General features: G+C 41.1%; 1 protein-coding gene across 12 annotated transcripts in view; it reads right to left on the minus strand.

Moving 5' to 3' along the window:
• Window positions 1-20,282, minus strand: part of ANKRD6 (ankyrin repeat domain 6) — a 117,302-nt gene that overhangs the window by 84,306 nt on the left and 12,714 nt on the right. Inside the window, exon 3 of one of the 12 annotated variants that reach the window (XM_074581149.1) lies at window positions 16,620-16,777. The exons of 10 other annotated variants lie outside the window; for them this stretch is intronic. The gene's annotated coding sequence lies outside the window, so the exon portion shown is untranslated. Of the gene's footprint in view, window positions 1-9,417; window positions 9,517-16,619; window positions 16,778-20,282 lie in introns of those variants that run through there. One more of the 12 variants, XM_074581152.1, reaches the window with a different exon arrangement.

The raw sequence follows: 20,282 nt of genomic DNA on the forward strand, positions 1-20,282 counted from the left end.
AGGAACAGCAATGAGCTAACAAAAAACAAACAGTGCAAAAGTAATCAAAAATTATGTCTGATCTGTTGTTCCCCTTTGACAGGGTAACCTGCAAAAAGAAAAGTAAAGTCTGCATCTTGACTTCAGTAAAGCTTTTGACACCAACACACAAACTGAGGAACCACAACCTATGGGTGCAAGCTAGGCGCACAAGTAGTTTAGAAAATCAATAACGTTTCCTTATCAAACTGTCCAGCCATTTCTAACAGGGTCCCATAGGTGTCTATTCTGGGTCCAGTTTTGTTCAATAGTCTCAATTATGACGAAGGGAACTTGTGAAATATGTGCTTGACATCGGAATGGGTAAAGTTTCAAATCCTTTAGAAAGAGAAAGGATCCGTATCTCAGAGTCATTTCAAATTGCAGAAATGGTCTGGAATAAAGAGGATGCAATCAACGAAGTGCAAAGTTCCACATTTAGATAGGAATAATCAACCCTACAAATGCAAAAATAGGAACAAACTGACTAAGCAGCAGTACTGGAGGAAAGCACCTGTTAGACACAGTAAATCAAAAACTAAATGCAAATAAAGAATATCACGCTGAAGGATAAAAGACACCTCTCAGGCTGGGACATGTTAGCTGGGACATGTTAGCAATGGCTAGAGAACTGTGGATTTTAGTAGGCAAAGGAAAAAAAATGCAGAGGCTCATTTGTGTGAATAAAATATGCCAGTGTGACTTAGACTGTGATATAAAACTAATTTAATTAAACTGATGCAAAAAATAAAGTGATGCTGTTGTAAAGTAACCCATGTTTAATTCATTTAGCATAGCTTGATAAAGGAATCTTAGGGTACTTATCCGAGTTACTCATGTTCCTCCAGATCTTTCCACCTCAACAAGGCACAAAGTGAAGTATGAACACCAATACGCATATTTTTAATGCAAATCATTTTGCATGTGACCACTAGACAGTATTTAAATTATGGTAAACCTCACCAGTCAATTTCCTCTCTGTGAGAAGTAACATTTTGCTAAACAAATTACTTTAAAAATGCGCATGAGAAGTTGAGCATTTGCAGCTGCTCATTGGATATGGAATGAAGACAAAGGGTCCTAGGCAAGCACTGAACCTCTCCTGTGTCTACTCCAAACCAGCACAGGTGTCACCACTCTCTACAGAGCTAAACAGCTTCTTCATTTCGGAGAGAAATTTTGACCATTTTTGCACGAGAAAACTGTTTTTTGTGTGCCTTTTATTTCACAATTAGAAGCATTCAGCATACAGGATCATTGTATTTATTACTATTAAAGTCTTAAAATATGAAAATCTCCTTTTAGGAAACTGTCAGTCGCCATCCCTTATTACAGTGCATTGTTCTTGCACTTCGACTTTTAAAGCAAAACCTGTCTTTCCCATTTAACATACCCCCCTGATCACTACACCACATTTGTACAACAGAGTCAGTGACACGAGGGAATTTTCAATAAACTACCAAAACCCCTTTCTCTACTTCAGGCAACATTCATTCTCTAAATATAACGGTGCACGCAATTACATAAATCAGAAATAATCCTGAAGTCCCTATTCCCCATGGGCAACAACAGATATATGTTCTTTAGTCTTTCTTAATAAGTATTAAGTATTATATATACTTTTTAATATATATTATATAGACTTAATAAGTATTATATCCATATCCCACCATATTATTATTGAGCATATTTATGCTATCAGAAGAAAGAGTATCCTGCCTGTGTTACTACCCTGATGGAAAACATTATGGAGAGCCAGGTGACCGTGTATACCAAAGCAGTTCTAGAGTGGCCAGGCCTGAAGCAACCTGGACTAGAAGAGAAGAGCTCAAATTAGAAAAACAATGAGAACAAAAAGCTGAAAAGGTCGGACAGACAAATAAAGCAGCAATTAGACACAGAGGTAGCTGGGTCCAGTGATGTGATCAGAACACCTGTATTCTAGGGGCTTTCTCTGTGCTCTTGAGTCATTTAATTTCTTTACGCTTCTGGTTTATAAGCTATAGAGATGCTGATTCCAGATTTACTGTGACATACAGCGATACTGCAAAAAGTAATGCATTACTGTTTGCACTGGGCTACGGTTCTTTGAAGGAACATAAAAGATGAAAATACAGAGTAAGAGAAAATAAATGCAAGGGAGGAAAAGGACAAAGCAAAAAGAAACACAACACACAAAAAACTGAAACAAGGAGTTTAGGACAGAAGTTTGAAACTGACTCTTTAATTCAAGATTAGAAGTGTGAAAAATCATTAATGCTTCTGAAACACAGGTTTCTATTTAGCCATGTTACAGCCTAAGACAAAAGCTCTGCAGCCCAGCACAAAGCAAGGTACCCTCTTCATACAGGCTATACAAATAAATATGTAAAAATAAGTGGTGTGTTTATTTAAGTTACACTTTCCAGTATCCTCACATTGACCGATCACAATGAATCAGGACACATGTTCTAGGAAAACAGTATATTGAAAAAATGATTAGATAAATTAAGGGCAGTACAAAAATTGCCAATTTGCTTTTTGAAGATTTATTTAGGATACATTATCAAATTGTCCTTGTGGCAAAGATTTCTGCTGGCCAAAAGGCACCTCCAATTTCCCCAAGCTTCAGCTGCTTATTTTCAGGAAGAAAGGAACACTGTGTGAATGTCCTGAAAATTGGCTTCATTGGCTCAGTCTTCTGCTTTGAATGGAGCAGAGGTTCATAGGCAACGCAATATCAGAAATGACTAATACTACTCAAACTAACATACGCCTCTATTTTTACACTGTCCTCCGTTCTTCTGCCAGATGCCTCTCTTTGTTCACTTCATCTCCTTAATGAAGCTCGGCTATTTAGGCCTCAGTGCTTTGATTTTAGAAAATGACATAAGATACTTTACAAAAATACATTATCATTACTATTAAGAAGATGATTGACTGCCTCAAATTTAAAAAAAACCCTAACATTTAGTTTATCTGTTCAAAGAGATACTCAGCGGTGCCTCCAGAAGCTGAAACCAGCCACAAATCTCCAACCAGCAAACTGACCACCTCAGCTAAAACAAGCACAGAATACTTATTGCAGATATGGTCATACACGGGGAAGTGTACACAACATTTTGTCCCCATTGGGGAGGTCGTTTTTTTTGCACTGGCAAAGAAATGGCAATGTAATACAGGTGATCTAACTATCCACAGGTCTGGATGTTTATCTGGGATCTACAAACAGTTTGATCATCCCAGGACCCCGCTGAGCCTAGCAAATCTCAGTCTTATTTCGCTCACTGCTAATGAAACGGTATCGTAAGACCCCCTAAAACCTCTCATTTTGTTTTTATGCTCCCATCATACACAATGAATTTACATTGCTAACTTGCACGACCTTATCATATAACCTGTTATGCAGTTAGTTTTTAATTGAAACACTGAGGAAGGAATATAAAAGTTAAAAAGCAACATAAAGCCAGTGCTTCAAACTTGTATTTATTACTACTTGCAAGGGAACAATTCATCAGTCTTGAGGAAGCCAGGAAAGGGTGGAAGGTCTCATTTGGGTATTTTCTGGCATAGCAAGGACTGCTGTGATAAAAGCTGAGTACAGCAGTCACAAAAAGTTGTGCCACTCTAGGTAGAGAAGGAGTTATGGAGCAGATGCAACCTTCATCAGGAATCGTCCAAACACACCATTTCTCCTTAGAGAGGACAGTATCACCACTTCCAAACAGGAGGCAAGAGGCAAGGCTGGAAGTAACTCATAGCTGTCTGTAGCTGCTCAGGATCCATCACCAGAAGTTGCTGTTCCCCTACGATGTGGATAAAAGGAGTCCTAAAACTGGAGGACAGTTCCCACTACATCCACAACAGTGGCTGCACTGCCTGGGACCACACAGCATCTCAGGTCTGATGCTGTCCTTTAAAGCACTGGGCAGTTCCCAAACCATCTAGAGGACGAGCTCAGGAGATGAGAAAAGCCACTCAGGGTCAGTAAACAACATTTATTAGAGTTTCTGCCCTCTCTGCCCTTGGTCTTGTTGAATTTCATGAGGTTCACACGGGCCCACCTTTCAAGCCTGTCAAGCTCCCTCTGGATGGCATCCCTTCCCTCCATATCAACTGCACCACACAGCTTGGTGTTGCCGGCAAACTTGCTGAGGGTGCCTCGGTCCTACTGTCAATGTTGCCAACAAAGGGTTGCACTTCTTTAGTGTCCAGTTATCTTCTGCCTAATAGGGCAAAAGAGCATTTTTCTTTAACAGGCAATATGGGCTTTCGTATTTCATATCACAGCTGTTTTTACTGACAAGTGAGATTATAAAGACAAGTTAAGCTTCTTGTATACAAAACCACTGGTAAGAGGAAAGAGGTCAGGTTCTGTGTGTGGCGGGAAGCAGAACGCTAGCACAGCTTTAGACAGTCTGTTCAGTGTTAGCTTCTTTGCTTTACTTTTAATAAACTGTGAACAAGCTAGCAACTTTGACTAACAGTTAATACTTTGACCCAGCACATACATAAAAACAGACATAGCCCTAGGGAAGGGGTTTACTCCCAAGGAAACCAGGAGTGAACCAGGGAAAGAAACCAGGGAAAAAACTTACATACAGGTTTGGGTCGATCTAATTCAGCTGCAGCACAAACTGAGGCCAAAAGCACTGCACAAATGATCCTAGTGCCAATGTGCCACGAGGGGTAGCCAGCAGGTAATACACAGGCCAGAAAAAAAAGGAGCCTGTTAATGTGGAGCTGGACGAGAGGTTTCATAGGAGGCAGTGACCCTCCTTCCTCTCACACCTTCCGCTGCCCAGCAGAATGACTAGGCAGGATAAAGCACTATGCAGGATACCGAAGCAAAAGCTGTAGGAGAGACTAACGCCTTTCCGATCCATCGACTAAACATGGATATTAAGCAATTTGTTTTCAAGAGGTATCTTTTTTTAAATAGCTTGTGACATTTATGCTGCAGATAAAGGGTACTGTACAAAAATTCCCTTAGCTCACAGGAATCTACCAGGGCTCTTTTTCCCTCTTACACAAGGCTAATGCAATGGTTCCCAAAACCTAGTGCATGTATTGCTTCTGATTTGTATCTAACAGCAAATAATCACAAGCACTTGCCCTGAGGGGCTGTAAAAGAAACCAGACTATTACAATTATTATTTCAGTTCTCGTATGCCCACAGCGATGACTACCATGGGACCACATTGCTCTCCTAATACGTGCAATGGATTCAAAGTATATTTCTCTAGTTTTCCTCGGCTTGTGGTAGTTTTTTAGGCAGGTGAATACAGTTGGCAAAATAGCCTTATATTTCAGCAACAGATGGATCCAAATGAACACAGCATATAGTAGGTAAAAAGATACACAGGACAGGCTGTAAAATCAGTAATGAAGTAACAACAACCCTCATGAGTAGGTACCACTCCATCCATTTTGGAAAGCCAAAAATACATAAACTATTTCCCATAAGGGGTAAGTTAAGGAGAATGGAAATGCTAAATTTAACCCCCTTCCAGCTTGAGGGATTTGAAAGATGCATTTTATACATATGTCCAAGCCTTCAGGATGCTAACACCATGAAATAAAACATATGAGCACAGTCAAAAGCACTTGTGTGAAAAATATGGGCGTCTAGAGGTGTCTGGCACCCCCTGGCCACCCTGCTCCTCTCCACAAATTTCCATGAGTGACTAAGTGATCCACTTCACTATCCCACTTATTTTTCCTTAAAAATATAAGGAAATGAAATCTTGCCTTTCTGCCAGCGTAAGAAAGGGAAGTGAGAAAACTGAGTACGCTGACATAAAATAAATCTCCATAAATGGTAAAGACAAAGGTCATCCATTACAACCGCCAGCTGCCTGGGAGCAGAACCTATCTCTGACACTAGGGAAACATCTGCCTCCAACACCACCACCCACCCATACCTTCCAAAATCAGAATAATCAGTTCCTGACTGACAAGCCACGTCAACAGAGGTGTAAGCATGGGGCTAGTATTGCCTTATGCAGTATTTCCATGCCTGAGCACACCAAGGACAGAACAAGCACAGAAGGGGAGCAGAGATGGGATGTGGCCATTGGTTAACAAGTCCAGGCACTGCTTCTGCAGCTCAGCAGTAAAGGAGGACTGTCTGATCAGGGAATTTGACATTCCCTGAGCCCCTCAGCTGGTTGAAGTTGCTCCTCACCCAAAGAGCCATGCCTGGCTTCTTGCTGGCCTGCTTGGTCACTATGGTCATGTAAGTCTTAGCGCACCTGGATATTAAGCTTAGCCCAGTATTGGTGAATTACTGGATTTGCTGTCATTTCAACCTGGATGGTTGTGTTTATTACTGTGCCATTACTTAGAAATCAGTTAATCAAGGACTCATTCCTTAAACATATGACCATTAGTGATTTTACAGATAGCAAAGCAACTAAGGTAAGAGAGGCAGAGACCTGAGACCTACACACATTTTCAGGTACACACAGGCTGTAGGTTTGCCGTGGAGAAAAGAGAGGCAAGAACAGGATCATCAGGGTAGTCCACTGCCAACTCAACATCTAGTAAGGAGAGAAAAGGTAGAGGAGAGGCTTCTGAGGTAGAGGAGAGGCTGGCTATTTGGAGGCTAGCTTTGTGGCAGAAGGAGATGCTGGCCCCTTTTAGAAGTAAAAATCAAGAGATGACTACTTATTAGCTTGAAATTTTGACCAGCATGACCTCTCTTCATAACATGAGATCAAATCTTGCAATGCCCTGGTGTCCAGTCATTCTCGGAACAACTGACCTTCTGACAAGATCACACTGTGTCACCTTCCACCTATGAAGCCAAAGGCTCAACATAAACCCTTTGCCACCAACATCCTTGCTGCCTCTTTCTGAATAGTTACGCCTTTATCGCTGTCATCACCTTCACCAGATGCTCACTGCTCAAAAGTTCAGTCAAGGGTGAAAGACAAAAACATGGCAATGACGTAAAGGTAACTCTGAAATGACTACTAGAGATGAAATCAATAGTGGTGTGCTGCTGTTGGGAGATCAGCAATACATTTGAAAGCTTCTGAGCTGAAAGTGGTTTCATCTTCAATCAGAATAGCACAGTGTATGAGAATTTAGTTCTTGTCGGGTTATTTAAAGTGCTGTTTTAACGTCCAAAGTGTGCAGCTTCCGCAGATCTCCGAAGGTCCCTTCCAAACTCTAACTAATCTGTGATATGAATGAGGTTAGAGAATATTAAGAAGCATATATACTGGTAGAATATGAAAAAACATTGTCACTTTTAAATAAATTAATTTGTACAATGACTGTAGCAAGAATTCAGTTCCAAGGCTTACAATGCCTGTAATCTACTTACCAGAAGACATACAAGATAGTAATGGCCCAAAGGATGGTTTCATATGGGAATACAATTACATTCAATGATGGCTGAATTCTCCTTCAGCAAGGGAATATTTACAATAAGCCTTTTAAAAACATCTATACAAAATTTGATAGAAGAAAAAAACCCCACCAATGTCTTTCTCTGAGAGAATGGTAGGCTGCTACTGATGTTAACTCATTTTGAAAGAGCTTTCCAAATCCTAACTGCCTTAATGGCTCAACTGCCTAAGACAACAACTGGCAGGGTCTTATTTTAGTCATATTGTTGGGAGAGAAGCTCCAAAATGAAAATAATCTTTAAAGACAGGAGAATTAAGCTACTTTTCCCTGTAGGCTATCCATGTTCTCTTTGTCAGAGGCTTTCACTGGGCATTAGAACGCACTTTACTTCCAAAGAACAACATGTGTTTCATGAGCCACATTTTCAAAAATGAAGAAAACATGTTCTAGTTATTGAACTTGTCCATGAAATGATGAATGTGTCTTCCAAGAAGCAGTTATGAAACAACAATTGGATCAGTCCTGCCTTATTTGTCTGCCCGCCAGAGAAGACAACACTGTAATCAGTGCAGGCTCACTTGGAGTGAAACAGGTGAAAGAGAAACAGCAGGAATACCTGCATCAGATAACGTGACCAGCAAGCTAAAAGCACATCCTATAGTAAAACTGTAGCTTCTTCTTTCCTGAAGGGACAGAGACAAAACAATCCCAATGCATTTATATGACAACAGATCTGCCTGTACTTCCCTTATGAAAAAATGTAGTCTAAAATTGCATCTTTTGGAGATTCTGCACGGGATTTCACATCCATTTGGTTTTCCGGCTCTGAGGTTTCCACATTCACCTCCACATTCACCTCTGTTTAAGCAGTAGGCATCGTTCCTCCTCAGGAGGTTAAGAGGGACCTAACTCACAACACCATCCACATCCACTTGCAGCCGCTGGGAAGGCCTGTGGCTGCACAGATGGTGCCACACTACAAGGCATCCCCAACCTGCCTTCCCTTTCCTTTATGGAGGGGACTGAGTAAGACAGAAGCCACTCTTAAAACTACAGATCTCCCCGAAATAGAAAATGCCAAACACCTGGTAATGCCTACTCCACTAGCTCTTCTGCAACACTATCATATTACATTTTGAGTATCATAAAATAAAGAGCCCTCTGTCTTCATTAAATGGATGAGGAAGTGGCAAGCTGGGGTCAGGGAGAGGAGAGCAGCGATGAGAGAGTAGAGAAGCCTGAAAAACGTGTTCAGGTCTGGACATTAGTCCTGCAGATCTGCAGCAGTAACACCAGGCAACAGTCCAATCTTTAAGAAAAAACAAACAAACAAACAAACAAAAAACAACAACAAAAAAAACCAAAAAAACAAAACCAAAACCCCCAAACCTTTAGATCGGGCAGAAAATTCCTCCCTTCCACACTATTCTGCAGGAAGTGAAATATATACAGCTGTAACTTTTCTTGGGCAGGTGCACACTGCAATTTTCACAATATTCGGTATTTTCTAACTTGAAGCAATACTTTCTATGGTCTCATAACAAAACAGGGCAAGGTCTGAAGAAAACTGAGGATACCAGCTCCTCTATCTTGCCTTAAGAACAGAGATTCACTTTTACAGCAGTGTTATCTATTTGATTAAGGCTGAAGGAGTCCCTTTGCTGGGAGGGGGAGATTGTCATCTCCTGGTACAAGAGAAGAGGGTATCTTACCACATCTGCAGAGCACCACGTGTCTACGTGTCTCTTTTCAGCAGTGATCTGCTATCTCCCTCCCAAAAAGCCAGTGCTGCGCTCCCCAGCTAGAACAACAGATGTAGTAATGAATTCTCTCAAGTGAGCAAAAGAAGCAATGCTGGCTTATGACAGGTTATTCATTCCCTTCAAAACGTTTTATCCCTGTAACATCAGCTTTTGCAGGGCAGAGGACAAAACTAATCATGAAAAGCATTCCAAAAAGAGGAGCATGCTTGTCTTCTCCTCCCCAGATCAGTCTGCAAGGTTTCACGCAGAAAATCATCAGGCTAGAAATCAGGAGCATATCACCATATCTGCTACTTACTCGTCCACGGTGCGTGAGCCTGGCAGACGTGCACCACCCCAGTAAATGTGCACAGGACAGGAGGAGGGCTCTTCAGAGGGACTATGTTCCTGGGATGCCCTATCCCAACAAAACCATCAGGGAGGGCAGAGAGTGCATCTGACACTTTCAGTCTGCAGGGAGAAGGGAAAGGGCATCAGTGGACCTCTACGTCAGGTGCAGCTGGTGGCATGGGCTACCAGGATGCTTCCCTCAAAGGTAGGGGGAGAAGAGGCTGCCTTGCCTTTGCATCCTTTTGCACCCACTTCTGGTTTCTCTCTTGCTGAGGGTGGGGAGGGGGGGTGGGGAAGAAAAAGGAAGGAGGTCCCATGTAGCCACAGACCTTGCTACGCTCTCCAACAAGCCCCCTGCCAGAGCAGGTTCCCCCTAGCACTGAAAAGATTTAGATGTTTGCCACTATGCTACGAGGTCTCCCCCAGAGATCTGAAGGGATGCCGGCTGCTGCAACTGTTCAGAAGGACAAGCAGCATGGAGGGGCAGTGCAGTCTTCCCAGCCAAACTCCTCCTACGTTATAAAGGAATCAAACACAGAACTTGGATGCAGCGTGGAAAGCAGCAGCCTAATTCCCCAGTTAAACATTTTGTCCAGAAGATTTTTATACAAAATGAGGATCAGTGTCTTCTAAAAAGCTCTCACAGATGAGAGTGACTGCCAAGCCAACACACCAGCGGCCAAGACAAAAAGCTGGAAGCAATCTGTGGAGACAGGGCAGCTCCCTTGAAGCTGGAGACGGACGGCTCTGGCGGCACTGCTGAAAGGATGCTGCAGCATTTGCTGCAACAGAGCTGCACGCTTCAACTTGGAGAGGAGGAAACATCACAAATGGACACAACAGGAACTCCTGCAATAATTGAAGGGGCAAAGGTACTGAACTATTAAAAGGCATTTCTCTCTCGAGGTGAACAGATTCATTCCAAAGACATTTGCGTGACACCCTGTCATACCTAATGAAGACTTAAGGTTTAAAGACAAGTTTATGAAACTCAATTCTGCTAACTGCAGAACTGCTAACTGTCAGAAGCAAGGACTCCGAAAACTGACAAACTATAGGCAGCTCCTTCATACAGTTCTCACATGCCAATGTTTACATATTAATTATTACCTACTAGTAATCAGATACTGTCATCTGGGGTGTGAGGGATAATTTTACCAAGGTGTATGCCTGGGACACAGCTGCTGCAGCCCTGACCACACATTACATGTCATCTAGTTAAGTCAGATGCTACCACAGTTGTTCTCCAGCTGTTATTACCAGGTAAACTGTAATAAATATGGTGTGCTCAGCAGGGAAAAACTGTATGTTTAGGATTCTGACATCACCTAGATAAAATATACATGCAATCCAAATTCACCTTGTAGGAAGCTCCAAGTTTGTATTCCAAAAACACTGTTGCAAATAGTTTAGAACTGAAAAAAACCCCACTCAACTTCAAGAAAGATTTATTCCAAGGGACTGGGAGTCAGCAAGACGTGAATGTCTATTTAAAAAATACTGATTTTAAAACTGAAATTTTCATTATCATCTCTCAGCCCAGATCAATATAGTTCAAAAAACAAACTTTCAATGTAAATTTACATTTCCCCAAACTGGGTAGTTTTAGAAGTGAAGTAATACCATTGCTGCATCTTCAGATTTAACAGAGTCAATCAACTCCCTCTGCATTTTTCCCCATCCCCCCCCCAGTCAAAGCAATTCATCCCTCTGGTAATTCAGGTAGGCTAGAGAGAAGTGTTGCAGGATAACACTTAACATCTCCTCCTCTCCCCTCCAATTCAAAAGAAGGCAACAAAGGACTCAGTAATGGAGAACCACTGTCTGAATGAAAAGGTCCGATTTTACAAGACTCATCACAAAGTCTCTTATTCATCAGCAGCCTTGGCACTCTTACTCTTCTCCCTCACACAGACATTTCTGGAATGTGTTTCAGGCTACTAAAAAAACCAACCACAAAACAACCAAAAAAAAAAAAGGTAGTTCAGCAGGAAGCCGCAAAGGCTAAAGAAAAGAAGAATCTGAAATCGATCCTGCTCCTGTCCTACAAAACACAATTTCTGCCAGAATTCTACTTTGGTACCTCCAATAATATTGACAAATTATTTACACAAGAGAACATACTTGCAATTTTACATCAACAGACTTGTAGCTGTTCTCTTACAAGGCATTTGAGATTTTATACTAACAAGATTTGGCAACTGAGACCTACAGATGCGTATTTTCATCTGCTTTAGGAAAAGTTCTACTTGAAAAGTTTCCTCCTTGCTAGACTACATGTTGATTTACTGAGAGACCTGCCAGGATGAGGATACCCCGGAATTCACTTCAGAAGTTTCAGGAGGTTTTACCATTGTTACTATGAGAAGGATATTGCTCTTGCCTACTCTGATTCAAAGCTTACAAAAAACAATTATGAGATTGAATCAAAGTCTGCAGAACCGACGGAAGCCAGAAATTTCTTAACCGAATATTGGACCTGGCATTTGTGCAACCTTTGCAACAGAGTGTCAGTCTCCTCTCAAAGAATACCTTCTCTGCACTTCCAGAAGTAGTTCTCTTCAGGATCATACGACGGACAAAAATCTTGTTATTATTTCATTCCCTGGATTTAAACTGACATGAATTCACCATCATTAGTGTAGTACAAAGAAATTTCCCCAGAGATCTAACCCCTTGGTATAGTACTGCAGTGATAGGTATTAAAATGAGGAAACAAAAATCCTCAAACACATTTTTTCCAGATTTACGTGCAGCGTAAATTCATGCAACAAAATACAGCAAAAGAAAAGGACGTACAGAAAATTATCCTGGTTTTGAAGTATGTGCCGGTTTGGGAGTGCAACAAGAAATCTAAGGAACACGTTTGCTCCGAAGGAGTTAATATAACACTAACGCTGAAAAGCAAATCATAGAGAGGGCAGGAACTGCCAGAATTAGTCAACCGTTGTTCCCGATGGTGTAAGCCTGCTCTTGGGTTCCAGGTCACAGCTTCCACACAAAAGCACACTCTTACCTCTCCCGAGCCCTGCCCAGTCCCTGCTTGTCCTGTGCACCACACAAGGCACGTCTCCCACAGAGTAACACATACACGATGACATCTTTAAGGTTTGCACCACAGAATTCTTTTCTTACGGCTTTTCATGTTTAATTTCCCTTTTAAATAAAAGCCACAGAAAACCAAATATCCAGCAGCACCCCATGCCTCTCCATTCTCTCATACTACTTGCCTATGCTAATGATCCACAGGACTTGTATTCAGGGTATTTAATAGCACTGTACGCACCTCCTCCGGTGCTTGAACTACAGGAATAAGTGCTGGAAGAAACAGGCATATAAGGCCGTAGAAGCGGACTGGCTAGTGGTGAGGAACAGAGTCAGCTTCTTGCCAAGGACTTACACAAATATTTGTAAGACATGACAGGAATGTTGGGAGTCAGGCTTTTTTTTTTTTTGGAGGGGGGGAAGGAGAGGGAGGTGTTACTGAACAGTGAGAAATTATGTCTACTGGCTGGGTTCAGCATAAATGAGAACAGGTTTGGCACTTTCTGAAAGGCAAGGGAGATGCAGATAGGACTCAGGGCACCTGTTGTAACTGATGTCCTCAGCATGAGCTGGAGTAGTTTTGTATACCCGTAAACAGGGTTACGAATTATGATTATGAATATATGAATATAAATAATGCAGAATGATTGTACTTGCCTCATTTCTGTGGCTGTAACATAAAGCCTTGCTCAAAAACAGATGCCAAAAAAGTGAAACGCATGCATTAATATAGCTAGGTTGATGAACGGGAACTAAATGCAAAGACCTGTTGCCCTGTTCATCTCATTTTGTAAAAGTTACAAAAACCTCCTTAAAACAGTACAGCAACCTGCTAAAAATTTTGCAGGAAACATCCAATGCTGAAGTCCTGAATGTTTATTTCTTCCATAATTTAGAACAAAGACCTTTAGTCCTTTACCTTTCCACTTCCCTCTCTCTGGAATTGTATGGCATTTAAGCAGAGAAAGTGTCTATACTTCTAAGTGGAAAAGAGGTAAAAATTTGGTTATTCAATTTGCGTCTGCAAAAGTTAAGCTGATAACACCATTAAGTAGAAGGCAAATATTTTAATAGGTAAGAGGATACTGTCTCTGTGATTTTTTTTTTTCTTTTCTTCATAAATCAAGCCAGGAATTCTAAAGCTATTCTCATTAAAAATGCCCCTCGGGTTCTTTGAAGATGTGTGCTGACATGCCAGTAGAATCTTTACAATTGCAGATTTTGGGGGGAGAAGGGGGGTTATGCTTGAGAAAAGGCATGTGCTAGGACACACTGCACAGCAATGACAGCGGCAAGGTTTTGGGATGAGATCTTTGCTTCATCAGAACGTGCTGGGCTGAATGTATTAGTAGGACACAGTTGCTGACTCAGATGTTACAACCTGAGAGTCCAGGAATAAGTGTAGTTTATGCAAACCACGCTTATTTGTGAAGACAGCCCCAGCATGGGACATGAATAACCTCACCGACGGAGGTTTGAAGGCAAACTTCTGCGAAAGGCTTTTGGCTGCACTGACCATCTCATGCCATGCCTGCTCTTGTTACATCTTGTACACGGCATCAGGAAAGCTGAAATTGTTCACCAAGGTCTTAGTCCTTTCCAACTCCTTCACATTCAAATGCTTCAGATACCAAGTATTAAGTAACATCCTAAACCACAAAAAAACATATATTGCCTGTAGAATTACTTCTTGAGACAAATCTCACCCCCAGCCCCCTCCAGCTCCATCCTTCTCAGCCACACTTATGACACAGTCTGTTAAATCAAGCCATCTGTGTACCCATTATCTGCAGTTTTTATGGACTGTACAGTACCAAAATTGACATATGATCTTGCCCAATGGAGCACTGTTTACTGCAAAACTTGCATAATTTTTCAACCAAAAAGAGGTTAAAATATCCTTCTTAAGCACTACAGAGCCTTAAGGTATGGGTGCATGAATTCCTTTTAAGATACAGAACACTCAAAACATTTAGATAAATAACACCAAAACAAAACACAGCAGAGAAACTAAGTAACCCCAGCAAGCGGCTCTAGGTGGCCCTGCCCAAGCAGGGGGTTGGACCAGATGACCTCCATAGATCCCTTACAACCTCAACCTCTCCGTGATTCTGTGATCCATCTAAAATATATTCAGTGACTTACACAATACAGATTGATGATCTTTAGTTAGGCATATCAAGATGAATAAACTGGGTAGCTAGCTATGTTAGAAATGGGAAATTTTTAAAGTTGTATTCAAGTATTTCTTCCCATGACAAAACAAAGACACAACCACCAGATAAACGAGGACCAGACTGGAGTGTTCCACACAGGTAGCCTGAACGACTCCATACCCTCAATTCAACCTGAGCTGTTTAACTATTGAAGGAGAAACAGTACAGCAGCAACGTTCTCCTCCACACACATCTGAGGATATCTGACTCAACCCAAAGTAAGGCAATTTCTGTGCAGCAAACATAAATAAATCAATAATTGAAAGTTCATTTTCTTCACCAACTGTTCATATCCAAGGATGCAATGCTGTGATGCTCACATCTGTCTTGCACAATGTTCTTGTTGGTACTTCACAAGATATAAAATAAACACAGGTAGTCAAGAACAGGGGCACTAGTCTCCATGATTCTGCTCCTCTTATACATTCATTTTGTCAGTGAGGTTTTTAATGCGTCAGGCTAAAGGACCTAACGGTGAGTACCATGACCATAAGTACAATAGGGTTACATTTGGATTTGTAATTCCTAAAGGTTTTCTTACTGAAACAAAAAGATAATACAGTTAATGCGAAGAAGACGAAGAAGTATTAAAACTGAAGCAGGGTTTAACACTAAAGCTGCAAAGACAGAATAGCACCACGGGAATTATCCTATACACAGAGACAAACTTGGCAATAACTACCTGAAAAATCAGTTCACTCTTATTTTTTAAGTCAGTTAATAACCTGCTTTGGTGCAGCACATCACCCACCAGGGTGGTTATAATGAACCAGGAAAAACATATCCTTTCAAGAAGTCTGACAAAGCACATGGATGAGACTTCCAAATTACAGGGAAGGAACATATGCATGCTTTATGTCCTACACCAGTCTGAAGGTCACCTGAAGTCTTTCCCACTGGATGCTTCGAGCAACAGAAAGGAACAGCTTAACTTTAACCCTAGGTAATTACAGAGTATTGGTGGAAGGCAGATGTCTAAAATTATTAAAAAATGGGAAAAGGTCAACAGGTTTGACAAGTTCTGGACTTGGGGGCCTGAACTGGGGACTTGATTCCCCAGAGAAACAAGATTTTAGCACATAATGCACTCACCATTGTCAACCAATGGTCAGGGACAGGAAGAGTCAGATGCCACGCAGATACAGATATGCTCCAGGTTCTTCCAGAGGGAAGATTATAATAAGAAACAGTACCTGCAAAAAGTAGTCTTGTACTACAACCCATGAAGCGGTAATGCTATACAACAGCTGACACTTAGCAGTAGAGCTCTTTTTTTCTAATCTTTTCTAGATGATGGATGGTCAAGCTGCCCTTCACAGCAGTATCCACATAGGTGAGAATTGTGAGTAATCTCCACACAGGTAATGATAAACAATACTTTGGAAATCATGATCCCCCTGCCTGATCCCGTGGCAGCTCTGGAGCTAAAGGAGCTCTCAGTGGGTCATGGGCACCCTCTATTTTTTCTTTAATGCTTGCTAAATTCTCTGGAATTTCTGCAGAATACTCTTTCCCAGACCATGCAGGAGTCCAGTGGTGGGAATCTCAGTCAGGTAACAAAAGTCTGACTTATGTTACCCTACCTCAGGGCTCTTTTGTTCCAACCCATCAAACAGCCCAGTTCCCAAAACATCCTTCTGCATTTGTTCTGGCAGGATAAGGCCATGCAGAGCAACAGTCTGCTACCTACAGCTCAGCATTTGACTCCTGAGAAATGCCTCCACACCAAGCTCAAAACAAACAAAATCATATGTTCCTGTCCTGTTCTACTTATAGTGTGAACTAGGATCTCAATTAATTAATTTTAAAAAGCTATGCATCAACACAAAGTACTTTTACGCCAAGTAACTAAGTTAATTTTACGCAACCTCTCTCAGTACAGGCTGCAGCTTGATTAAACACAACTCACCTTGAGTATCACATTGCTCTTCCACGTATCTCTTGAGAATCTTGGCAGCTGTACAAGCATAGGAACAACAGAAGGAAGTGGGTATCACAAAACCTCGGATCTTGCATCAGGTGACTATAATGAGCATTGCACAAGGGTGCTTTGATGTTACAAAAGACCTAAGAAAATATTGGTGGGTTAGGGTATATTCTTGCTATGTTTACTCTCTTACCAAAGCATGCTGGTCAGACACATCCTATCTGCCACATCAAAATGTGATACCCAATCAGGTAAAATAAAAGTCTCCCATACCAGCAGGCTCTTCACACAGATAAAAATGAACACCACTAACATAATTTTAGGTGATTAAAGAGAGTCTTTGCTACAGCGACTGCTTTTCTTGAAGGCTGCTCCTCTAGCAGAACAGAATCTCAGCTCCCAGTGAAGACTCTGCCCTAATGGCTATGTGCAAGAAGTCACAGGTCCATCATCCAGAAATATTTGTACTTGTGTCAAGTACAGGGAGCTGAAAGTGCAAAGAGAACACAAATGCCCCCACTCCACCTCACTGTCCCCTGTTCCCTCACCTCTTCCCGCGCACTCACCAGCCCTGCAGGAACCCAAAGGAGCAACCCTGCACTGGAAGCCATCTCTCTGGGAACTGAAGCTGGGTTTAAAGAAACTCAGCCTCTTAATGCTTGTGGAGGTTTCACACAGCTTGGAAAGAAGAAAAATCTGGAAAAGCCTTACTACACAGGCCAGGCTACAGCACCTTTGTAACATCAGGATTCCTCAGTGCAAGCACCTTCTTGGTCAGGCACTGGTAGGAACTGTGGAGGACAATGCTATTTGTCACACACATTTCAGTCTCCTTAAGTTTCTAATTTGTCTACAACAAAAATAAATGTTTTGGCCTTATTTCACATACTGGAAAGGATCATGCAGTTCAGTGTACCTGCTTTATAGTTAATAAATATTTTGAAATTTCAGCTTATCTCAGTCTCCTTCATATTTCACAAGGAATGAGCTTGTGCAAGGTAGTGTTAACCACATGGAGAATATCCACATTATCTGCCCACAAAGGCTGCCCAGGTCCTGAATGGAAATATGAAGCAAAAAACCAAAACCAATGATGGAATAATAGAAAAGGGCAGGCCCATGTTACAGGGACATCATGTTCCTGGATCGTTTTCCCAGAACCAGGCAGGATTTTAGAACAAGAGGAAATGGCCTCGAGTTGCACCATGGGAGGTTTAGATTGGATATCAGGAAAAATTTCCACACTGATAGGATTATCAAGCACTGGAACAGGCTGCCCAGGGAAGTGGTTGAGGCACCATCCCCGGAGGTATTTAAAAGACAGGTAGACATAGTGCTTAGAGACATGGTTTAATGACGGTTTTGTCAGTGTTAGGTTGATGGCTGGATCGATGATCTGAAAGGTCCTTTCCAACCTAGACAATTCTATGATTCTGTGATTTTCTTCCTGGCCTTCTCTTTCCCTACCCTCATGAAGCTCAGGACCCTTGTGCCCCCTATATTCCAGGATGCTCTTTCCAGACAGATCCCACTTACACTTTTACAACATACTGAAAAAAAAAACCACAAAAAACCAACAAAATTTCAAGTAGGCAGCAGTTCCTGTCCAATAAAATACAAAAAGATACTCCTTCACCAATCACTCCTACCAAGGAACAAAGTAGACCAGTGTTATCAAAAAAACACTGCACTGCCAAGGACTGGAAGCCTAAGAAAGCAGAAAAGTCCATGAGGTGCTGACGTTGGAGCAGACAGCCTTAAAAGAAGTCAGAGATGCAAAAATATGCCCCAAGACCCAAACATTACTAAGGTTGAAGTGAAAGCAGAAAAAAAAAGAGATTGCAAACAGAGACAAGTAAAGCCTAGAAGAGTGGGTGAGGAAGAAAATCCCGATGATAGAGCTTTTGAAAAGCCTCAGAAGACATGTTACAACAACCAATCCGATAAAGAGCACCTGGAAAAGCATGAGAGAGGGACAGGGATCCTTTTTTGCTCTCTCACAAATTCTTTTTTAAAGGTTTGTTAAATTACCTTTTGCTCTATTAATGGTTTGACTGGGTTCAAAGTGGTGACTCAACTCTCATTAATTAATGCCAGGAACAGAACAAGCAAAACAACAGATTTGTAAGGGAGGAGGAACAGATCAAAGACAACCAGACAATTCACAGATCAAGGATGAGAGATTACATCTAAGACAAAAGAGGGGAGAAGACAAAGGTGAGGAACAATACAGAGAAACTTTTGCAAGTAGCACAAAACAAAGAGGAATTTTGCTTGGAAAAATGAAAGAGACAGCGCCAGAGAAAAGGTGGAGGACATCTTCATTTCCTTAAAACCAAAACAGCGTCCTAATATGGCCAAATGCAGACAAGATCAAACTTCACTCCTGAACTATGCTGATCTTTGGACTTGCAGCTACTGCAACATGATTAAGGAAGAGTTACAGCATAGTTTTGCTCTGTCGGCACTACAAGGCTGAATCAAACCTTATCATGGGAGCCGTGTTGCCAGACAACCATGAGCTCTTAATAGTGTATAGAACAGAGAGAGAAAAGTAAGGAAAAGGAAGACTTACTCTAGTGCCATTTTCTTTTTCATACAGTAAGTCTGCCCATTTATCTCTGGCTCAATACAGGGAGGAAGAACAGAGGGGACAAAAAGACAAGGCAAGCATATTATCTATTTGCATTCTTGTTTTCCAATTCCTCCACAAGGCCAGTTTTGTAAACAGAAAGAAAGCTGAGATTTTCTTTATCTAGTTTACTACTCCCATGATTGTAACATACCATGCAGAGCTGACAGGTATCTCTGCTGAACATTCTCCATTGAGAAGGCACTGCACCTTCTTTTGCAAGACACGTTATTTTAGTCACGCTATCTGCACCGTAAAACACTCAGCCTATTGTTTCAACAGCACAGACCTGCATGCTGAATTACAAAAATTGTCCAATATCATATCATCTTGGCTACAGATTTCATTTCATGGAATATGAAACTTCACTGAAAATCATTATACAATGGGACAAGGAAACACAAGTGTTGTTTTTTGGTTTTTTTTTTTTTTTTAAGATATTAAGTGTAAGCCGACTACACTACTACAACTCCTTCTGTTCTTCATACAAAGCCAAAATCTTTGAGTCTGATTCATGTAAACAGATTCACTGAATTAAATGAGATCAGTCACACAAGCAGGGAAATCAGGTTCTGATCCAGCATTACTATTACAAAATATGGCATAAAATTTCATTTGTAAAAAGCCCAGGATAATAAGCATCCATCTTTAAACTATCTAATAATGCAAAAACTAGTTGAAGGTTTTGTTTTTCAGGTCTGCCCTTCTGAAATTTAATACAGTAAACTAATTATATTTTTACTACACACAAGTTGTTGACAATTACCTGTCTGTGGGCAATACTGTTCAAATACAAACCAAGATAATTTTGTTAAAAGAAGAGTTATTATTTTAGTATAATTTTATTCTTGGTCTTCAATTAAGCAAGGCCTGAAAATCCCAATTACAGAGCATAAGAGAAGTGATTTTTTAATGGTACTTGGTAAAACCTGCTAACTTGTGCATTACAGATACTTTTACCCTATCCTGTTTTTCTTGAAAGACTGTGTATATTTGGAGAACTAGTAAGTTTA

The sequence above is a fragment of the Larus michahellis genome, chromosome 3 (genome assembly GCF_964199755.1).
Source record: "Larus michahellis chromosome 3, bLarMic1.1, whole genome shotgun sequence".
Taxonomy (NCBI): domain Eukaryota; kingdom Metazoa; phylum Chordata; class Aves; order Charadriiformes; family Laridae; genus Larus; species Larus michahellis.